The sequence below is a fragment of the Anolis sagrei genome, chromosome 2 (assembly GCF_037176765.1).
Source record: "Anolis sagrei isolate rAnoSag1 chromosome 2, rAnoSag1.mat, whole genome shotgun sequence".
Lineage (NCBI taxonomy): Eukaryota > Metazoa > Chordata > Lepidosauria > Squamata > Dactyloidae > Anolis > Anolis sagrei.
This window is the reverse complement of record NC_090022.1, coordinates 185,745,570-185,766,349: the sequence shown is the minus strand read 5'-3', so window position 1 is coordinate 185,766,349 and position 20,780 is coordinate 185,745,570. Positions and strand designations below refer to the sequence as shown.

The 20,780-nt window shown below is 40.9% G+C and overlaps 1 protein-coding gene across 2 annotated transcripts in view; it reads right to left on the bottom strand.

Moving 5' to 3' along the window:
- The window catches only part of GLI1 (GLI family zinc finger 1), a 154,236-nt gene extending 133,729 nt beyond the window's left edge, over positions 1-20,507 (bottom strand). For both annotated transcript variants that reach the window (XM_060762991.2, XM_060762992.2), the window contains exon 1: positions 19,695-20,507. The gene's annotated coding sequence lies outside the window, so the exon portion shown is untranslated. The remainder of the gene's footprint in view (positions 1-19,694) is intronic.
- Between the last annotated feature and the right edge of the window lie 273 nt (positions 20,508-20,780).

Genomic DNA, 20,780 nt, shown 5'->3' with positions numbered 1-20,780 from the left:
GGATTAGGTGGAGGGCAGAAGCTCTTCCAGTGTGTTCTGATTATATCTGTTAGTTTTGCCCTTTAAAAAAGAAAGAAAAAAAGAGAATTCTTAGTAGTTTACTTTATCATTATTATTTTACTGGACTGATATTTTTCAAGTAATGAGCCCTTTTAAAACATAACTTTATATATATATATATATATATATATATATATATATATATATAAAGCCAACCAGTGCTTGATATTTCAGGAGACAGCAAACAGTGGAGCTCTCGTGCCAACTTCGTCGTTTACACACGTTGATTTATAAATATATTAATTGGTAATTTTGAAAAAAATAAGCAATTAGAAATAAAATGGAACAGTCTAAACATTAGAATGCAGGCAGGTGAGCCCTGGAGAGGATAGTCTATCTCCCGAGGCGCTCTCTCTCGCTCTCTTCCAATCTCTCTCTCCCAATCTCTCCTTCCTGGGGACTCTGAGAAGGAGCCTATAACCCTGAAACTTCAGGTCAATCCCTGAGAACGGGGCAATCTTAATTGCAGACGGCAGGGTGAAGCAATAGTGACTTCCCTCAAGCCACCCAGCGAGTTCAGAGCCGAGTCGAGATGTGAACTGGAGCCCTCCGAGTTAATAACTCGTGATCTTAAGGATGGATGGGGAAATGTTAGTTTTCCTTTCTCCTGCATTCAAATTCTTTGAAAAATACAATTCTTTTCATTTTAAATATTCAATAATAATAATACATTCTGATAACATTTTATTTAAACATTGACGTTGGGTAATCGCTCACCCGTATTGTCCAAATTCAATAAACAAAGCAAATCCCAGCATGGAAAAAAACCCATTCCTATGGCTAAGAAGCCTCAGGTAGCAACTCTAGGTACTAACACGACTAAACAATGTGTTACTTACAGTAAACATACAATACTAGTAATTTTTCACTATGATTTCATTATTCTGACCATAAATTCAATTTTGTTTTTGGCATTATTTCATTCTATGTTATTTTCCCCTCTAATGTCTTGATTTGTTTTTATCTGTATGCGTACAATATTATTATTATATTGGCATGAATATAATTGGATATGAAAGGATTTGAACCCAAACTTGTCTGAGCATAGCATTCAAAGTAGATGAATCTGCTACATTTATTCCTGCATTTAATACATTGCTTTTTATTCTAAGCATCCCAAAAATGAAATTTTGGTAAATTATTATTTAAAATGAAACCAAAATTTTAAAGCATTCGGGTAACCCAAACATTTTCTGGTCAAATCTTGGTCAGAATTATTACCCGTGCCATAAGCAGCTGCTTCCTAGTAAAACTTGGCTTCAGATTCAAGACAAATTATCCATTAATTCAATACTTCTAAATTCATGTAGCAGCAAGTCTTTCATAGGTACATATATCTTGATAAATTTCATTCCTGTGAGCAAGAATCAACAATTTAACATTTTTCCTGTCCTTTAGGAAAAATTTTGAAAACTACACATTTTCCTACAATTTGGGCATTATTCCACATCGTGCTTTTGTAGGCAAAATAAGTCAAAACGGCAAAGATTTTCATCTGTCCAGGTTTTTCATCAGTTTCCCAACACTTGGAAAATGCTACTTTCTTTGAGGATTCAAACTATATACTTTAGTAACTTGTAGCCAATCAGAGTGCTTAGGGAAAAACTGTCAGTAGAAAAGAGGCATAGCTCTATTTTTTTTCTTCTATTTTTTCCTTCCATGATTATCAGATGGGCAGGGGCGAAAGTGGAGGCAACTGTCTTACCCTATTCCCTACCATCTTTCCTCGTCTTCTGGGATGGTCAGCCATCCCACGTCCTTTCTTCATCTTTCCCCATCTTCTACCTGCTTTCTCGGATTTAGATGAGCTTCTAGCTCCGTTTCCATGCACCCCTGTGAAAGGGAGCTATGGTTTTGCATCATGTGATGGCCTCTGTGGGGCTCCCATGAGACTCTGTTTCCACAGTGATTGGAGGTCCTAGGATTGTAGTTGTGGGGAAAGATGGGACTTGGACACTGTTTGGAATAAAAGTTGATGAACATTGGGCAAGGGTCTCAAGGCAAACTATTGGTATAAGAAAGTGTCAAGCATCCTCTCTTCCAACTACCTTATCTCCACTACTAACTACTTCCTCCTGGAGAAAATTTAGATCACGGTGAGAAACTGTGTTAGTTAGATGTTGTTGGACTGCACTCCCATCAACTCTCACCAGGAAGAGATTATGTGAGTTAGAACCCACAATATTGAGAGGCCACAACTGTCCACCAGAAATTTTAGAGTACAGTTGCCAACATCCAGGACCAAGGCCTGCTTCAGGATTTTTGCCTTCATCTCAGATTTGGTTCTCAAAGACGATTCACGAAAGAATAAATTCATGTCCATCTTAGACCACTTTAGAGTACTGGTCCAAAGGACTCTTGCTATTTTATCACATTAGAGAATGAATCCACTTTAAATCCGGTTTCTGCCTCCTGCAGAATTCTGGGGTTTGTAATTTAGTGAGGCTGTTAAAGGCTGCTCCCTAAACAACAAACATCAGAATTTTGCAGGAGGCAGCAACTGGATTTAAAATGGATTCATTCTCTAGTGAGTGTTTCTCAACCTGTCGGTCCCCAGATGTTTTGGCCTTCAACTCCCAGAAATCCTAACAGCTATTAAATTGGCTGGGATTTCTGGGAGTTGTAGGTCAAAACACCTGGGGACCCACGGGTTGAGAACCACTGTTCTAGTGTGATGAGGTCCCATCTCACATAGAGTGGATCCACTGAAGCAATAGCTGAGTTGTGAGCTTACATGTATATCTCTTTGATTTAATGGATCTACACTCGTTTGGAGAATTGGTGAGATTTAGGGTACATGCTCCTCCATGAGGAAACATATAAACATATTGTTGCTCACAGAATATGATGCATTACACTGAGATATCAGAGAAAAATAGTTGTACTTTGACTTCCTTCTGGTTTTCTATGCATTTCTACATTACATTATATGACTGCTTCTTAAAGTGAAGGTCCTGGCCCCAAATGAGGTCCCCTTCGCTCAATGTAGGGGTTGTGAAAGATTTGGCAACAGTGAAAGGTTTCTGAACACAACATAGACATTTACACTAATCTGTCAACAACAACATGTAATGTTTGCAGAAGATGCTTCAGAAAAAGAAAAATCAGTATTTGACAAGCCTTCCAAATGCTTTGTTGAAGGCTTTCATGGCTGGAATCTCACAACCTCTGAGGATGCCTGCCACAGATGCAGGTGAAACGTCAGGAGAGAATACTTCTAGAACATGGCCATACAGCCCGAAAGACCTACAACAACCTTTCCAAATGCTGACTTATTATCTACCCTTTTTTCTACCCTTTTTATATACCTGGAGGCACATAAAGATTTCTCATGTGGAAAGGAGTCACAAGTGGGAAAAGTTTAAGAAGCCCTGTATTATATAATCCGTGTACAGGTTCATTCAGCCAACCACAGCCTGAAGCACACTGTCCCGACACAGGTTTGACACCTCATTCGCTCATTGTGAGAACAGGGCCTCAAGGTTTCAAGGCAAAGATGCTAAATTTTAGGTTAAGTGCAACCTCCTCTGCTGTTCTAACAACTCTATACATGGATTACAAAAACATTGCTTAATATGCCCTAGGAATACTAACACAGGAATAAAATGAACACAGCTCTGTCCAAAAGCTCCCAATCTAACAAAGAGAAGACAAAAAGAGAAGCAACTTGGAGTAGAACAAAGAACGACAACAACAAAAGTTGAATACAGCATTAGCTTTTGACTGGAGGGTCCTGACCTACATGTGGGTCATGCCCTGACCTCAGGTGGGCCAGACAATTGGCACCACAACTATTCCAGATATGAAGGAAAAATCTGCAGATGCATTTCCATCTTGGTGCTTTTGATTTAAGGGGGAGGCGCGAGATTAAGCATATCTCACATTTGCAGATGTGATCTTTTTGCATCCTTGCCTATAAACACAAATGCATGCACAGGCATTTACTGAGTATACGACTCTGTGAAACTTCATACATGTATGAACAATTTCACCATTATGTCACATTGAAATCCCATACAAAACATGAGCAATCAGAGGTAAGAATTGGGATTTTTTTGATCCATTACTTGTTTTTCAACATGAAACTGAATCTCCTCTGCACTACCCAGATTTCCCAAATTCTTTGATTTTGTTAGGTTTGATCCATGCATTGGAAACGTCTTAACCCAGTTTTACATTTGTTTTGCAAACAGTTTTATCAGAGGTTCAATTCCTTATATTTTCTGTTACCCTTTACCTTGGCTATCAGTACAAATGACTCTGATAAAACTGTTTGCAAAACAAATGTAAAACCGGGTAAATGTAAAAACCACTGGACGAATTGACACCAAATTTGGACACAAGACACCTATGAGGACAACAAGTGACCATCACACATATAAACACTGAAAAACACAGCAGAAGAAACTTAAAAAACCCCAAAAAACCAAAAATACATTGCAACACATGCACAAAACCACATATATACGCAAACACACATATACACAAATATATATACACATATATATGCATATATACACCCACAAAACACATATACACAGACTGGGTCACAGCAACGCATGGCAGGGGACAGCTAGTCACCCATAAAAACACTGAAAAACACAGTGGAAGAGACTTAAAAAGTAAAAAAAAACCTTTACAACGCATGTGCATAACCACATAAATACACATATACACAAATATATATACACACACAGAAAACACATATACACAGACTGGGCCTCAGCAATGTGTGGCGGGGGATGGCTAGTAAACAGAATAAATGATAAAGGAAATGTATGACTGTTCCCAGAGCGAGGGGTGTGAACGGGAGAAGGAGGGGGAAAACATTGGAAAAGGATTGGATATAAGTAGGGGACAAATATAGTATTAATAAGGTCTAAACAATAGGCGACACCAGAAGAGGGTGATATATATGGATTTTTTTTTCTCCTTTGCTAAATTGGATATATGTGTGTGTGTGTGTGTGTATGGTATATGTCACCTTTGTTATTTTCTAAACTTTTGCATGAGGAAATGTGGTTATGTTATATTCTACTTGTACGATCTGACATTTTTAAAAATTGTATTGAATTCCATGGAATTTATTCCTAAGTATAAGGCAGTGCATGTACCTTCTTGTTGCCTGTTGACTTATGGCAACTTCATGAATTGCATCGAGTTTTTCTAGGCAAGGAATACTCCACCGTGGTTTGCCACTGTTTTCTTCTGAAGCACCTAGCACAGTGTTTCTCAACCTGTGGGTCCCCAGATATTTTGGCCTTCAACCCCCCAAAATCCCAACAGCTGGTAAATTGGCTGGGATTTCTAGGTGTTGTAGGCCAAAACACTTGGGGACCCACAGGTTGAGAACCACTGACCTAGCGTTATTTGGCATTCAAGTATTAACCAAGGCTGACCCTGCTTAGCTTCCAATGTAAGATGGGTTCAGATGCCTTCTGTCCAAACTGTAGCTGGTTTAAACACCTTCCAAGAAAAAGTCCAGATTAATTTAAAATACCTCCTCCCCACACACACACACACACACACTTTTTTTAACTGTACAGTAACTGTTACATCACAACCCATCCCTTTTACTTAGGATTAATTCATCTATTTATTGGTTAGAATAAGCATTGCATTCTTTACATCATATGTAGAAAGAGAAAAGAAACCCATCTCTTAAACCCTTTGTCAAGGATACTTTTTATTGAAACTTTTACTACGATAAACTATTATGATAGGAAGAGTTATCTTTTACAATAGTTCTATTACTTCTAACATATTTTTAAACGGAAAGCAATGTGACATTTTTCCTTTATAGTGTAATATATAAGTGTCAGTTCAGAAGTAATCAACCAACAGAAATTACTCCCAGATAAGAAGAAATAGAATTATGTCTTTAGTTAACTATTGTTAGAAGCAACCTTTTACCTGTTATTGTTTTAACCTAATCGTAGTAACTTCCTTGAGGTTGTTGAGAAAAGGTATAAAAATTTGAAAACACACACACACACAAATTTATGATTGTCTTAAAGATTTATTTGTTTTCTTTGCACATTTTACACAAAGTTCCCAGAATTTCCTAGCTCTACCAGAATTGGTACTCCAACAAAATTATTCTTTCAAGTCCTTCAGGTGCTGTTGAACTGCTGACCTGAAGGTTGGCAGTTCGAAACTGCGGGACGAGGTGAGCTCCCACTGTCAGCCCTAGCTCTTGTCAACCTAGCAGTTTGAAAACATGCGAATGTGGGTAGATAAATAGGTATGGCTTTGGCAGGAAAGGCATAAAGACACTCCAAGCAATCATGCCGGTCACACAACCAGGAGGTGACAATGCATGCTCCTCGGCTTGGAAATGGAGCCAGAACCAGGAATTCTAGAGCAGGAAATGAAAGGAGAAACCTTTGCCTTTATCTGTGTATGTGTGTCTCATTGTATTGTAACAAGACATTGAATGTTTGCCTGTATATACTGTAATCCGCTCTGTGTCTCCATAGGGAGAAGGACGGAATATAAATAAAGTGTACTATTATTATTATTATTCAAATTGTACTGGAATTAATTCATATATCTCAGAGTAATGTGTAGATTAGAAATGCCTGTATTACAATTGAAAAATATTATTCTGAGAAAACACATAAAGTGGGCCCTTGTGGTTTGGTACCAGGACCCTCCATGGATACCAAAATCCGTAGATGCTCAAGTCTCATTATATACGATGGTATATTAAAATGATCTCATTCATATATATATATATATATATATATATATATACACACACACACACACACACATACATATTTACACACACACACACACAACCACACGTACATATACATACACATACACATACAAAATGACAAAATCAAGTCTTTTTGGTTGTTAAAAAATATTTTCAAGCCACGGATGCTGGAATCCATGGACACAGAATCTGGGCTACAGAGGAAAGCTGTATTTAATGTATTTCAAGAAGCTTTTTTTGAAATATCAAAGATAAATGCAGAAAACATAATAGAAGAACATAGCAGAGGACGAACATTAAAATCATATGGGGCTGAAAAACACTGATCTTTTAATAACCTGACTCCAAGAGGGCCCCAGAATAGTGATGGGGGAATATATGTGGATGATGCTGGAGCTCAGTGCCCTTTACATTTCACCACTGGACTCTTACATTTGTACAGTCATGTATTCTCACCCCTACCATCAAGATTAAGAATTTCCAAATATATGTGAAATAATATGGAGTGAGTTTTTTTAAAAAATGTCAGTGTGATATGTATTACATACAATGAAATCTAATACCTGCTAACCTGAATTGGTTTCCTCCTTGATTTACCTTCCAGCTGCATTTACTCCGTGTTCACACATATCTACCTATCCCAAGTTAACTGGCAAACACCAGCAGAGCCAAACACACAAATAAACAAACAGATCCTTGGCACAGACTGGGCTATGTGAGGCACACAAGGGAGCGAGGAAGGGACTGCTCAGAACTAGTATCCGTTCCAGCAAAGTGAAATTTGCACAAGTTCAGCATTTGCTCACTTGTATAGGTGGGTGGGAGAAGGGTCAAAGAGGAGGAAATGAGCATCCCTTTTGCTCTCCTCCCACTCCCTCATCCCATCCCTTTCCCAACTGCTAGAGCAGGGGTCCTCAAACTGTTTAAACAGAGGGCCAGGTCGCAGTCTCTCAAACTGTTGGAGGGCCTGATAATAATTTGAAAAAAAAAACATGAATGAATTCCTATGCACACTGCACATATCTTATTTGTAGTATATAACAAATATAAACTTATACTAATACGTTTATATTTGTTATATTTTAACAAATATAAACTTATTAGTATTTCAGTGGGAATTGTGGGCCTGCTTTTGGCTGATGAGATAGGATTGTTGTTGTTGTTGTTGTTGTGTGCTTTTAAGTTGTTTCAGATATAAGTTGACCCTGAGCGAGGGCTGGATAAATGACCTTGGAGGGCTGTATCCAGCCCCCAGGCCTTAGTTTGAGGACCCCTGTGCTAGAGTGAGTCAGGAAGCAAGGGAACATGAGTGTGGCTATGCCCAACCACGTTTTGGTTTGTGTTAAATATGGTTTGGTTGAATTAGAGGTATGCATGACTTTCTCACTTTTGAGTGGGTTCAGTGCCCCTAACACTCATGAAAGGGGAAGGCTGACTGTAAGAACTTGGGTAGGTATTGTGGCCATATAGATACAATGGGCCCTCTGCTACCATACTCCATGGATGCACAAGTTCCATTGCATAAAATGGCATAATTAAATGCCGTCCCTCATATAAAATGGTATACAACTCACGCGACTCCTGGAGAGAGCCAGAAAATCTGTGGAATAGAGGGAGGCTACAGCAAGGTATATCTATTCATCAGCATAGTGCACAGTATCCAGCAAAATCAAGGTTTGCTTTTGGGTTTTTTTAAAAAAAATATTTTCTTAGTGTGGCTGGTTGAATCCAGAGATGCAGAACCCATGGATACGGGAGAGTCGGTTATACTTTTAAGCAGCTACTTTTAGGCTGGCTCTTTCTGAATCTACCCAGAATGTACCAAGTTGGTAACGAAACATACCCTGCAGTCCTGTTGTTACAGTGATTGGCATTGCTAGGAGACAGCATCCCTCCTCTGTTTGGTTTGCAGGGTTTTTTGCTTGCCCTGTTTTCCTCACAACGTAGATCGTAAAAGTACACTGCCTGCTTGTATGGACCTGTTTCCTCCTTTTGCATGATGGCTGCCAGCCATTTTAGTCTGGACCTGGAATGTGAGCAAAGATCTCCAGCCAAGCCAAACCATCCAATGGTGCTTTCACAGAGGTGCTAATGAGGTTACCTGTTTACCCTCAAGACTTATCTGTGTCTCTCCCTTTCTGAGTCCCAAAAACAGTTTGGTTCTCTGGGTACGCTTTGTTTTTAAGAGTCATACAATATTTTCTGTTTCAAGGCAAAAGACCCGAAGTCCATACACATTAAAATATAATGAGCACACGAAGATTTGTTCAAGAAGGAACCCAATAAAATGCTGTCATAAAATAAGAAAAGTTTGATATTGCGGGGCAGCTAATTTAAAGTATCTGACAACACCATATTCTGAAGCAGTATCATCCAAGCTTACCTAATAACTGTCCTGACTTGGTAGGGACATTCCCATTAATTCCACTTTTAATTCCACTTTAACTATCATAGTTCCATCCTAAGGATCCTAAGGTTTATAGTTCGGTCAGATGCATAGGATGAGCTCCTAAGGCTGCTCCGTAGTGGTTCTCAATCTGGGGTCCCCAGATGTTTTGGTCTTCAACTCCCAGAAATCCTAACAGCTGGTAAACTGGCTGGGATTTCTGGGAGTTGTAGGCCAAAAACATATGGGGACCCCAGGTTGAGAACCACTCCACTTTAATCTTGGCAGTTAAAGTGGAATAACAGTACAATAATTCTGTAGAGTGAATGGGCGCAAAAACTTAGCTGAATTGGGATACTAATCTAGGATTAGAGGTGGCAAAGTATTTTTTAGAGGGGGCAACACAAATCACTGCAGTTCAGAGTTTCAGACAGCCACACATTTTTCCCCAAACTTGTCTAACACATTTCCCCTGAAGCACCATTTGCTACTTTCACTTCAGAAATAATGTGTGACCAGTAAAAGCATTCTCAGCATGCTCCTAAAGTGTCCCTCTATCAGAGGAAAAAAAGTTTGCTACTAGTATGTGAAATACAATATGATGCCCATATCTGTAAGGTAAAGGCAAAGGTTTTCCCCTGATGTTAAGTCCAGCCATGTCCAACTTGGGGGTTGATGCTCATCTCCATTTCAAAGCTGAAGAACTAGCGTTGTCCATAGACACCTCCATAGACCTGGATATGGTGGGTCTAATGAGTAGCAGTTGAGTATGTTCTTAAAGAGTCTTGTTGGAGAAAGTCTAACTTGGGGTTGTAAAGCTCATTCTAGAAAAGGACAGGGCCCTTGTCCCTTCCGATGTTGCATGGAAGAGGGAGTTTCAGCAGGTGTTGCTTTTTACCTGGTTGTATGACAAGCAACACCTGGTGTAATTCCTTCTTCTGCACAACCATGTTTTATTCTTACCTAGAAGGGACCTTGAAAAGCTACCGCTCTTTTTGCTCTCAATTTTCCTTCGGTGCCATCCCCACTACCTCCCTTTAGACTGCCTTCGGATGATCTCGTGGGTTGAGTTGGGTTTTAATAACTATTTGTATGTGGTTTTTAGCCTTGATTTTAAAATTTGTTGAAGTTTGAAGTATACAACCCCTTGGGTTTGACGTGGATGTGTGGGACTGGGTCCCTCTGTTATGATCTGGTCATCAACTGTAATAAAGTTTACTTACTTACTATTTGTGCTCAATTCCTGACCTCTTTGCTTTTTACATTTACCAGGCAAGGAATTTCAAAAGAGACCTTCACCAGATAATACCATGCAAGATGTACCAAGGGATCTATTTCTGGTCTATTCTGCCTTCATTTTGTTTTAGTTACAGTTCTGTCCAATTCTCTTTTTCCTGTTGATATGTACTTAATTCATTTTTAACCCTCTCAAAATATATTCAGAAGTTTATTTATTTACTTATTTACTATATTTATATATCGTCCCTCTCAGCCTGTAGGCAACTCAGGGCGGTGTACAATCAGCATCAAGGACATAAAATAAATAAAACTGTTAATTTAAATATAAAAACAAATAAAATATTCAGTATCAATAAAAACATGTATCAGTTTGAGTCTCCTTGTTAAAAGCATTATCCAGTTATTGCATTTTCTCTCTCTCTCTTTGCATTCTCTTTCAAAGTACGGATTTAATTATATATTTTTCTATAGTTAAAATGATGAAAAATAAAGAAGCACAAAATGTCAGATGCTTTTAAATAGTTTGCAGGACTAGACATTTGCCTATCCCTATTTTGCCTTTGGGTGGGAGGTGCTATTATATGATATTCGTGATGTGCATCTTTCACATGGAAAAGTATTCTAGTGTTCCCCCACCTCCCTCTGTCACTACTATTCCCTCAAGTACTGTCCTTCCAAATTATATTAAAAATGAAACACAACCAGGTCCGTTTAAGTGGGATGTACAAATAGGTTTAGTAGAAAATGTATGGGTTTTTGTGTTTATTGTTTTAAAGGAAATAGTTATGGTCACTTTATGAATACAGAACAGGCTATTGGAGAATGAGAAATCCTACACGTGTATAGAAGCCATCCCTTGAAAATTTCACGGAAGGAATATCTCTAAGAAAAAGGTTTAACGTAAAACACTGGAACCTACCCTGGCTCTCTTGGCAGCTGTAAACCACTCCATACTTTTAAGGTATTTTAGTTGGGTAGATTTTATTGTGTTTTAATGTGTTGGATGAGATATATTATGTTTACTTTGCTATTTACTTTTTAGTTAGTAATTATAAGTTTTGTGTTGATGTTGTTTTACTCATGGCTTTGATTTGGTTGGTTGGTTTGTTATATTATGGCATTGAATGTTTGTCACTTTTTGTTGGAAAGTGCGCTGAGTCCCTCGGGGAGATAGGGCGGGTTATAAATAAGGTTTATTGTTATTTAAAAACACTCCTTAATTATTATTTAGGACAGGCATCCTCAAACTGCAGCCCTCCATCTGTTTGGGCCTCCAACTCCCAGAAACTAACAAGCTTGTTCAATTGTCAGGAATTCTGGGAGTTGAAGGCCCAAACATCTGGCGGGCCACAGTTGGAGGATGCCTGATTTAGGGAGTGTAAGCAGGGGCGGCTCAACCCATTACGCAAAGTAAGCATTTGCAGTATAGTTGATTTTGCCCAGGGGTGCTCTTGAGGTGCTCTTGGGGGAAAATAGACCTTGATATATGCGAGTTGTAGTTACTGGGATGTATAGTTCACCTAAAATCAAAGAGCATTCTGAACTCCACCAATGATGGAATTGAACCAAATATGGCACATAGAATTCCCATGACGAACAGAAAATATATATCAATGATTTTGGGGGGGGGGGGGGCACCAAAATACTGTTTGCTTACCGTTGAAAATTAGTAAGAGTGTAAGAGTACAGAAGTGGACATCCCCTGTATCAGGTGGTGCTATACAAACTAGCCAGAAGTGCAGCCATATGTGTGCCTACTCAGAAGTAAGTCACCTTAATTTTTCCCACCCACATAAGTATGTAGAGCAGTGGTTCTGAACCTGTGGGTCCCCAGATGTTTTGGCATACAACTCCCAGAAATTCCAGCCAGCTTCCTAGCTGTTAGGATTTCTGGGAGTTGAAGGCCAAAACATCTGGGGACCCACAGGTTGAGAAGCACTGACGTAGAGGACTATAGCTCAAGAACTACCTTCCTTCAACATGGTGCCCTTCAGATGTTTTGGACTGCAGTGCCAGTCACTCAGTACAGAATGAGTGAGTGTTTAAAGGACACATTTAAAGGACACCTCCAGAATTTTGGAGAGTTTTAGAAGGTTTTAGCAGAATATTTTTTAAAAATCAGTGCCAAGGAAATATTGGTAGTGGTGCCTTCAATATATCTTGATTGAGTTGCACATACCTTTGGCAAAGCCCAGAAGAGTCTCCACTTCTAGCCAACCACGTCTTTTAGCCTGAATTGTTTTCTTCCCGACATCTCCCTTGCAATGTTGACTCTCAGGGAAGAGGGCAACCAGAAGTCAAGGGTAGCTAGCCACATTCCCTAGGTGGAGTGACTTGTGCAGCAGCTCGATCCCACAGAATAATCAATTCCTCGCTCAATCTGAGAAGCTGCCCGGGGCCTGTGAAATCCTGAGCCTCACCCCAAAGGACGCTGCCTCCACGGCGCAGGAGCCAGCTGAGGGCGGCTCTTCCCAGATAACACCCAAAACTGCCCCATCTCTATCTTATGGGTTCTCTCCTCTGTTCAGGGAGTGCTGGCTGGGTGTGCCAACCCCCCAAGATGGGAAGCTTAGGTACATCACAATATGGCCCTAATGACACAGGTGGAAAGGGGCATTTCTCCCAGGAAAATGTGGTTTAAAAGTGCTGCAGTGGCAGAAAAAAATAAGAGTGGGCGATGGGTTAGGGAGCAATATACCTAGGCTTTAAAAAGAGGCCCACGTGGTACTACAGAGACAGCAGTTCTGAAATCGACCATTTAGCAGTCCACAGAAGCAGAAAGAGGCAAGCTTGGGGACACAGGTGGTTAGATAGGTTATAGGGGAATTGAATTCATCAAATGGGTTGTGCTAGCTGAGAAAGGCAGTATACAAATACAGTAAATAAATAAATAACTTATTTCTATCACAAAATCTGTTAGTGAAGAAATTTTACAAAATGTTCCTTATGCACTAACTGTCTGAATATCTCCAACAACAAAATGAAGAGGAAAACGTTCCAAGGCGTTGGCCAATAAATCGCTAGTAGCTGTGACTCTAGAGTTAAATGTTGGCAATCTGGAGCTCAGATATTTAAAGAATTTTCCTGGCTGAGATCTAAATATCTACTGTTTAAACACCTACTTCTAATGCATAAATATGTCCTTCAAAAACTACATGCTTAGAAAACTGAGTCTCTCTTCTGTTCACTAGAGAATTATATATATTCCCCTAGCTCTGGCCAGATGGATATTTTAGCTATACGTACATATTCATTCATTTTTACATACACACTGTGATTACACTTGATTTTCACTGCTTAATCTCCTACCTTCTCCAGTAGTTTAGACACATCTGCCCTACCATGTAATGGGGATTTAGCTACCAGATCTAGAAGAAGCAGATGCAGAAAAAGTTCAGAGTCCCAAAATTTTCAAATCCTGAAGTTTATCCAGTTGTCAAAAAGCCAACCCACAGCAATTTGTGGAAACCCCTGCTAGTAAAAGAGCAATGCACAACCTTGACAATATTCACATCAGGAAAGGCAAAACTAGTCTCTCCTCATCTCACTCACTGATTCAAGTGTACTTCCTAATGTAGACCTAGCAGAAATGTTTTAATTCAGACACTTTGGGTGCCCTCTTTACCTAGTGAGAAAGAACAGAGTCAACCATGATTGCTCAGGTCTAGAGCCACTTCTCCATTCCTGACTTCTCAAAAATACATCCATCAGGTGTGAGGTGGATTTATTTTGGAAGAGGGGAATGGAAGACTTGACATTGCCATCTAATACCTTTCTAGTGTAGTCCCAAGTAGTAGCTGTGACTCTGTGAAACTTGATTTCTCTTTTCAGAAATCTCTTGCCACTATCCGCCACTTCAGTTCCTTGATAACATTTGTGGACCTTACTCTAACTTTGAGATGACCAGCTTCGCAAAGGACAAATCTCTTTTCTCTAAGGCCTTCTCAGAGATTAAACAAAATAGCCCCTTCATAGATGGTTTGCTTGTGGACTTTGAATATGTGAGCTTAAACAAACCTGGAAATTGGGTTGCTGTGAGTTATAATATTTATTTATTTGATCGGTCATATGACCATTTCAAAATAGAACATGAGTGAAAAAAACAAGGCAAAAAGGTTGCTGTGAGTTTTCCGGGCTGTATAACCATGTTCCAGAAGCGTTCTCTCCTGACGTTTCGCCCACATCTATGGTAGGCATTCTCAGAGATTGTGAGATCTGTTGGAAACTAGACATCACTTTTCTAGTTTCCAACAGACCTCACAACCTCTGAGGATGCCTGCCATAAATGTGGATGAAATGTCAGGAGAGAACGTTTCTGGAACATGGCCATACAGCCTGGAAAACTCCAAACAACCCAGTGATTCCAGTCATAAAAGCCTTCGACAACACATCAAGCCTACTTTTTTAGACAACAACTCCTATAGAGACACAAGTAGCCACTTTACCAGAGAGATTCGGAAATTGTAGTCTAATAGCTAACTTTTTCAAGTTCTGGATTAAATAACAGGATGGAATCAATGGGACCCGAATTGCCTGAAAAGTGCCCTCAAGCAGTTCCAAATGTTGTCTTTCCAAGGAATACATGGCACAGCATAAAATCTATGTGAAGCATTGTTATTGTTAGAACCGGAACTAGAAAGCAAATTCGACAGAGCTTCCAGGGTTCACATAAAGCTGCTTTATGGGCCTGATTTGACTCACAGGTTGTCCTTAGGCTCTATCTGATGCCTTTGCTCCACATAACAGCTTTTGGAGCTCAATTAGACCCTGGGAGTATGAAACAGGAACCAGCAAAAGAGTCGCCCTCCTTTTTCCTCCTCCTCCTCCTCTTCCACCAGATGTTCGCCCACAGCCTTCACCAAACAATTTGCAAGCAGCGAATTCACTCTGATCTCAGCTTTCTCTCCTTGTGTGTCCAAACCTCGGAGCCAATACATTCTGCTACAAAAACTCTGCATGGATGGAATGGATTTTTCCAGCAAGAGCAATCAACTTCCACAAGTCTTCTCTCTCCAACTCCCCCAAATGTTCAGAGAACCCCACCCCACTCTTTTTTTTAACCCCTCCGCCCCTCATCCATCACGCAAAGCAGAAGTGTTCTTCATCTGAGCTACAAAGTCAAGAGGCATCCCCAGCAATTGAATCCCCTTTAGCAGTTCAACAAGTCCACACAAGTCATTCCAGCTGCCGATTTCAGCATACAAGGGAAATGGATTCTTAATTATTTTTCCAAGCTTGTCACGGAGGGCTTTGTTTCTCTCTATTTCTTTGCCATGTCACTGAATGTTAAGAGATGAGTCACGCATGGGGATTCCTTTCCCCCGATTCCTTACTTTTTATTTCCTGAAGGAGTAGCAAGGGGTCTGAATTCCTCTATTGCCATTCTGCGCAGATTAATTGTCTGGATCTTGAAAACTGAATGACACCCCAGGCTTTCTTTCCTATCCATTCAAGGCATATTCACAGTTGTCTACACTCCAAATTTTAAATCAGTTTAAGCATCAGAACTTCCTCAAAAAGAATCGCCCAATGCTATACTTTCAGAAGGGATTTTGGGACCCATTGCAGAGTGACAGCCCATAAAGTACAGTGCTTTGAATGCTGGATTATTAATATGGAGATGACGGTTCAAATTATTCACTCAGCCATGGACGTGCACTGAGTGATCTTGGGCAAATCACACACTCCCAGCTTCAGAGGAGGAGCCCCCAGTGGCACAGTGGGTTAAACCCTTGTGCCGGCAAGTCAGCGGTTCGAATCTGGGAGAGAGCAGGTTGAGCGCCTTCTGTCAGCTCCAGCTTCCCATGAGGAGACATGAGAGAAGTCTCCCACAAGGAAGGGAAAACATCAAACATCTGGGCATCAGCGATTCGAATCTGGGGGAGAGCAGGTTGAGCTCCTTCTGTCAGCTCCAGCTTCCCATGAGGAGACATGAGAGAAGTCTCCCACAAGGATGGGAAAACATCAAACATCTGGGCATCCTCTGAGCAACGTCCTTGCAGATGGCCAGTTCTCTAACACCAGAAGTGACTTGCAGTTTCTCAAGTCGCTCTTGACACAGAAAAAAAGTCAGAGGAAAGAAATGGCAAACCCCCTTTGGACATATCTTGTTAAGAAAATTCCCTATGATAGGTTTGCCATAAGTTGGAAATGCCTTGAAGGCACACAACAATAACAGCAAAGGTAAACATTGCCTTCTCACCAATAGGATCACTTCCCTATTTCAGGGAAAGTTAAATTTGAAGCCAGTTTCAGTCTACAATGCAGACCTGCCTCTTGACTTCACATAGGTCAGAAAGTTTGGGAGAGATGACTTGTAAAAGTTTAACTATATTCCAGACCATGTGGGTTTTACGTCCAGTTTATTTAGATGAGCCATTCGTAGAAATGGCTTAATGAACTGTCATGAAGAAAGGTATTTTGGATGAAGAAATGTTCCTTAATATTAGTAATTTAACTTAAATAGATACAACATCCTCTCTTATCCCCACCTCCTCCTGATAGCCTTTAAAGTTTGGCCTTCATTCTTGGAGAGAGAGGGTTGGACTTTTAACTAAACTGAAAAGTTACCATCCTTGAGCCCCAAATTCTCCCAAGGCCCTGGATCCTTGAAACTATTGGGATGGTACGACAAGTATATGCAATTACATTTTAGAAATTTAGGCCCTTTCCACACAGCTGAATAAAATCCCACAGTTTTCTGCTTTGAACTGGAATATATGGCATTATGGATTCAGACAACCCAGTTCAAAGCAGATATTGTGGATTATTCTGCCTTGATATTCTGGGATCCCTTCCACACAGCCTTATATCCCAGAATATCAAGGCAGAAAATCCCACAATAACTGCTTTGAACTGGGTTATCTGAGTCCACACTGCCATATATTCCAGTTCAAAGCAGATAATATGGGATTTTCTGCCTTGACATTCTGGGATAAAGGGCTGTGTGGAAGGGCCCCTAGAGCGGGGGAAAGTTCTATTTGGATTGTACGAACAATCATTTGTCATTTACTCCCATTACTATTTGCAAATCAATTGTTAGTGGAGTTTATTGACATCCCTACCCCAGTTTTAATGGGATCAGAACTGTTTCTATGATTTTGCAGAACAGGATTGATGGAGACTTCTTTTGGGTGGTTGAATCAAAATCTGACAGAAAGAAAAGATGTGAGAGGGGTGCGGAGAGCAATCTGGCAATGTCCGTTCTCTGTTGGGTCTGGCCAACAATCAAAATTCTGAAAGTGTAGAAACTTGCTTGGAATCAGAAAGTTTACCACCCTCAAAAGTTTGCTTTTGAGGCCGGGTTTCAAGACAGGAGCTCACCAACTTCTTCCTGGACAAGATGTGTTTTCAGCCCCATCTACACTATCATATATGACCCAAATTATCTCCTTTGACCTGGATTATATGGCAGTGTAGACTCAGGGCCCTTTTATACTGCCATATAATCCAGATTATCAAATCAGACGATGCACATTTTTGGCTTTGAACTGGATTATGGGAGTCTGCACTGCCACATAATTCAGTTCAAAGCAAATCATCTGGATTTTATACGGCAGTGTAGAAGGGACCTCATAGAATCCACTTCAACAGAGATGATGTGGATGATCTGCTTTGATAACCTGGGCCCCATCCACACATCTGAATAAAATACCACATTATCTGTTTTGAACTGGGATATATGGAAGTGTGGATTCTGGGCCTTCCAAACAACCCTATACCCCAGAATATCAAGACAGAAAATCCCACATTATCTGAGTGTGGACTCAGATAACCCAGTTCAAAGCAGATATTGTGAGATTTCCTGCCTTGATATTATGGGATATAGGGCTGTGTGGAAGGGCCCTTCGATAACCCAGTTCAAAGCAGATATTGTGGGATTTTCTGCCTTGATATTATGAGATATAGGAATTTGTAGAAGGGCCCTGAGTCCACACTCAGACAATGTGGGATTTCCTGCCTTGATATTCTGGGATATAGTGCAGTGTGGAAGGGCCCTTCGATAACCCACTTCAAAGCAGATATTGTGGGATTTCCCACCTTGATATTATGGGATATAGGGCTGTGTGGAAGGGCCCTCAGATATTCCAATTCAAAACAGATATTGTGAGATTTTCTGCCTTGATATTATGGGATATAAGGCTGTGTCAAAGGGCCCTGAGTCTACACTCAGATATTGTGGAATTTCCTGCCTTGATATTCTGGGATATAGTGTTGTGTGGAAGAGCCCTCAGATATTCCAATTCAAAGCAGATATTGTGGGATTTCCTGCCTTGATATTCTGGGATATAGGGCTATGTGGAAGGGTCCTCAGATAACCCAGTTCAAAGCAGATATTGTGGGATTTTCTGCTATAGGGCTGTTCAAAGCAGATATTGTGGGATTTTTTGCTACAGGGCTGTGTGGATAGGTCCTGAGTCTACACTCAGATATTGTGGAATTTCCTGCCTTGATATTCTGGGATATAGTGTTGTGTGGAAGGGCCCTCAGATATTCCAATTCAAGGCAGATATTGTCGGATTTCCTGCCTTGATATTCTGGGATATAGGGCTATGTGGAAGGGTTCTCAGATAACCCAGTTCAAAGCAGATATTGTGGGATTTTTTGCTACAGGGCTGTGTGGATAGGTTCTGCGTCTACACTCAGATATTGTGGAATTTCCTGCCTTGATATTCTGGATTATATGGCTGTGTGGAAGGGCCCCTGGACTATATGGTAGTATAGATCCAGCCTTCAAAAATCCTTTTGGGGCCCTTCCACACAGCCATATAACCCAGAATGTCAAGGCAGACAATCCCATAATATCTGCTTTGAACTGGGTTGTCTGAGTCCACACTGCCATATATTCCAGTTCAAAGCAGATACTGTTGGGTTCTATTCAGCTGTCTGGAAGGGGCCTCAGCCATATAACCCAGAATATCAAAGCAGAGAATCCACAGGGACAGGATTATGTGAGTCCACACTGCCATACAATTCAGTCCAATGTGGATTTTATACAGCTGTGTGGAAGAGGCCTTTGAAGAAAGTTGAGACAAATCCGACAAACTTTGTAGCAGTTCAGGAAAGAAAGAAAAAAAACCCCATAACATTCCCATTCCTTTCCCAATTCCCACCCACGCTGCTTGCTTTTTTGCTCATGTCAGAAAAAAACAAAAACTCAGGAGTGTTGGAAAGGCAAAACCTGCCAGTTGCCAAAAACAAAACAAATAAGGTCCATCTCCCCAAACCAATGGGAGATACACACAAATAGACACAGAACTGGGCTTTGAAGAAGAAAGAGCTTACCTTTCAAAGCCTGGATGGGGATTGTTGGGGAGTCATGATGATCCCAAGCACAGCTCTTGGGCTTCTCGAGATGGGCAGTTTCCCTCTCTCTTCGGATTGGTTTCCCCTAGGCTAGCAACATCCAGGGTGGGCTACTGAGTGTCGCCCGCAAACAACAACAACAAAACCCCATCAGGAAAGAAGAAGAGATGAGGGAGAAGGGGGGTGGCTTCTTTCACCAGATCCCCCAAATTTTCCACATTGTGGCTTTGCCTTCTTTTTGTAGAGGAAAGAAAAGGGAGGCAGAAAATCCCACCGACGCTGATTAATATATATATTGCTCCCCTTCTTCTTCTTTTTCTCCGAGATTCAAATCAAACCAACTTCATCCCAGGAGCAGGCGCGATGATCAATGTGCGAGCCTCCCGTCTGGAGCCCGAGAGAAGGACCACCTTGAAGCAGGAAGTTTTGGTTTGCTTTCCAAACTTTCCCGATGCTTTGCTTGAGCTTTGGCACATGGAGCCAATCAGCCCGCTCCGCCTGGGCGGCCGGCTGGGGAAAGGAGGGCTGGGCGCAGCAGCAGCAGAGAGATGGGCCAGGAGGGGATGGGATCCCCTCTTTCTCCCCCAAATCTCTCCCCCCAACACTCCCCTTTAGGGCTTTCAGGCTGCTCAGGAAGAAGAGGAGGAAGAGGGTGGTGCTTTCTTTCTTTTTTTCTTTTTTTTTCAGGGAAAGTTTTCAAGATTTCTTTCTTTTTTGTTGTTGTTGAGAAGGTGGGATCTTTAGCAGCAGGAGGAGGGTAAGCTGAGCCCTGTGTGAGGTTGGAGATGAAGGAGCCCCTCTCAGCCTCAGTTCTCACAGCATGCTGCCTCCCAAGCCTCTGAAGCAGCTTGGAAAATCCGGGCTGGAGTTTGGGGGCCCTTCCACACAGCCCTATAACCCAAGATATCAAGGCTGAAAATCCCACAATATCTGCTTTGAACTGGATTATCTGAGGCCCCTTCCACACAGTCATATAACCCAGGATATTAAGGCAGAAAATCTCACAATATCTGAGCATGGACTCTACCCAGGGCCCTTCCACACAGCCCTGTATCCCAGGATATC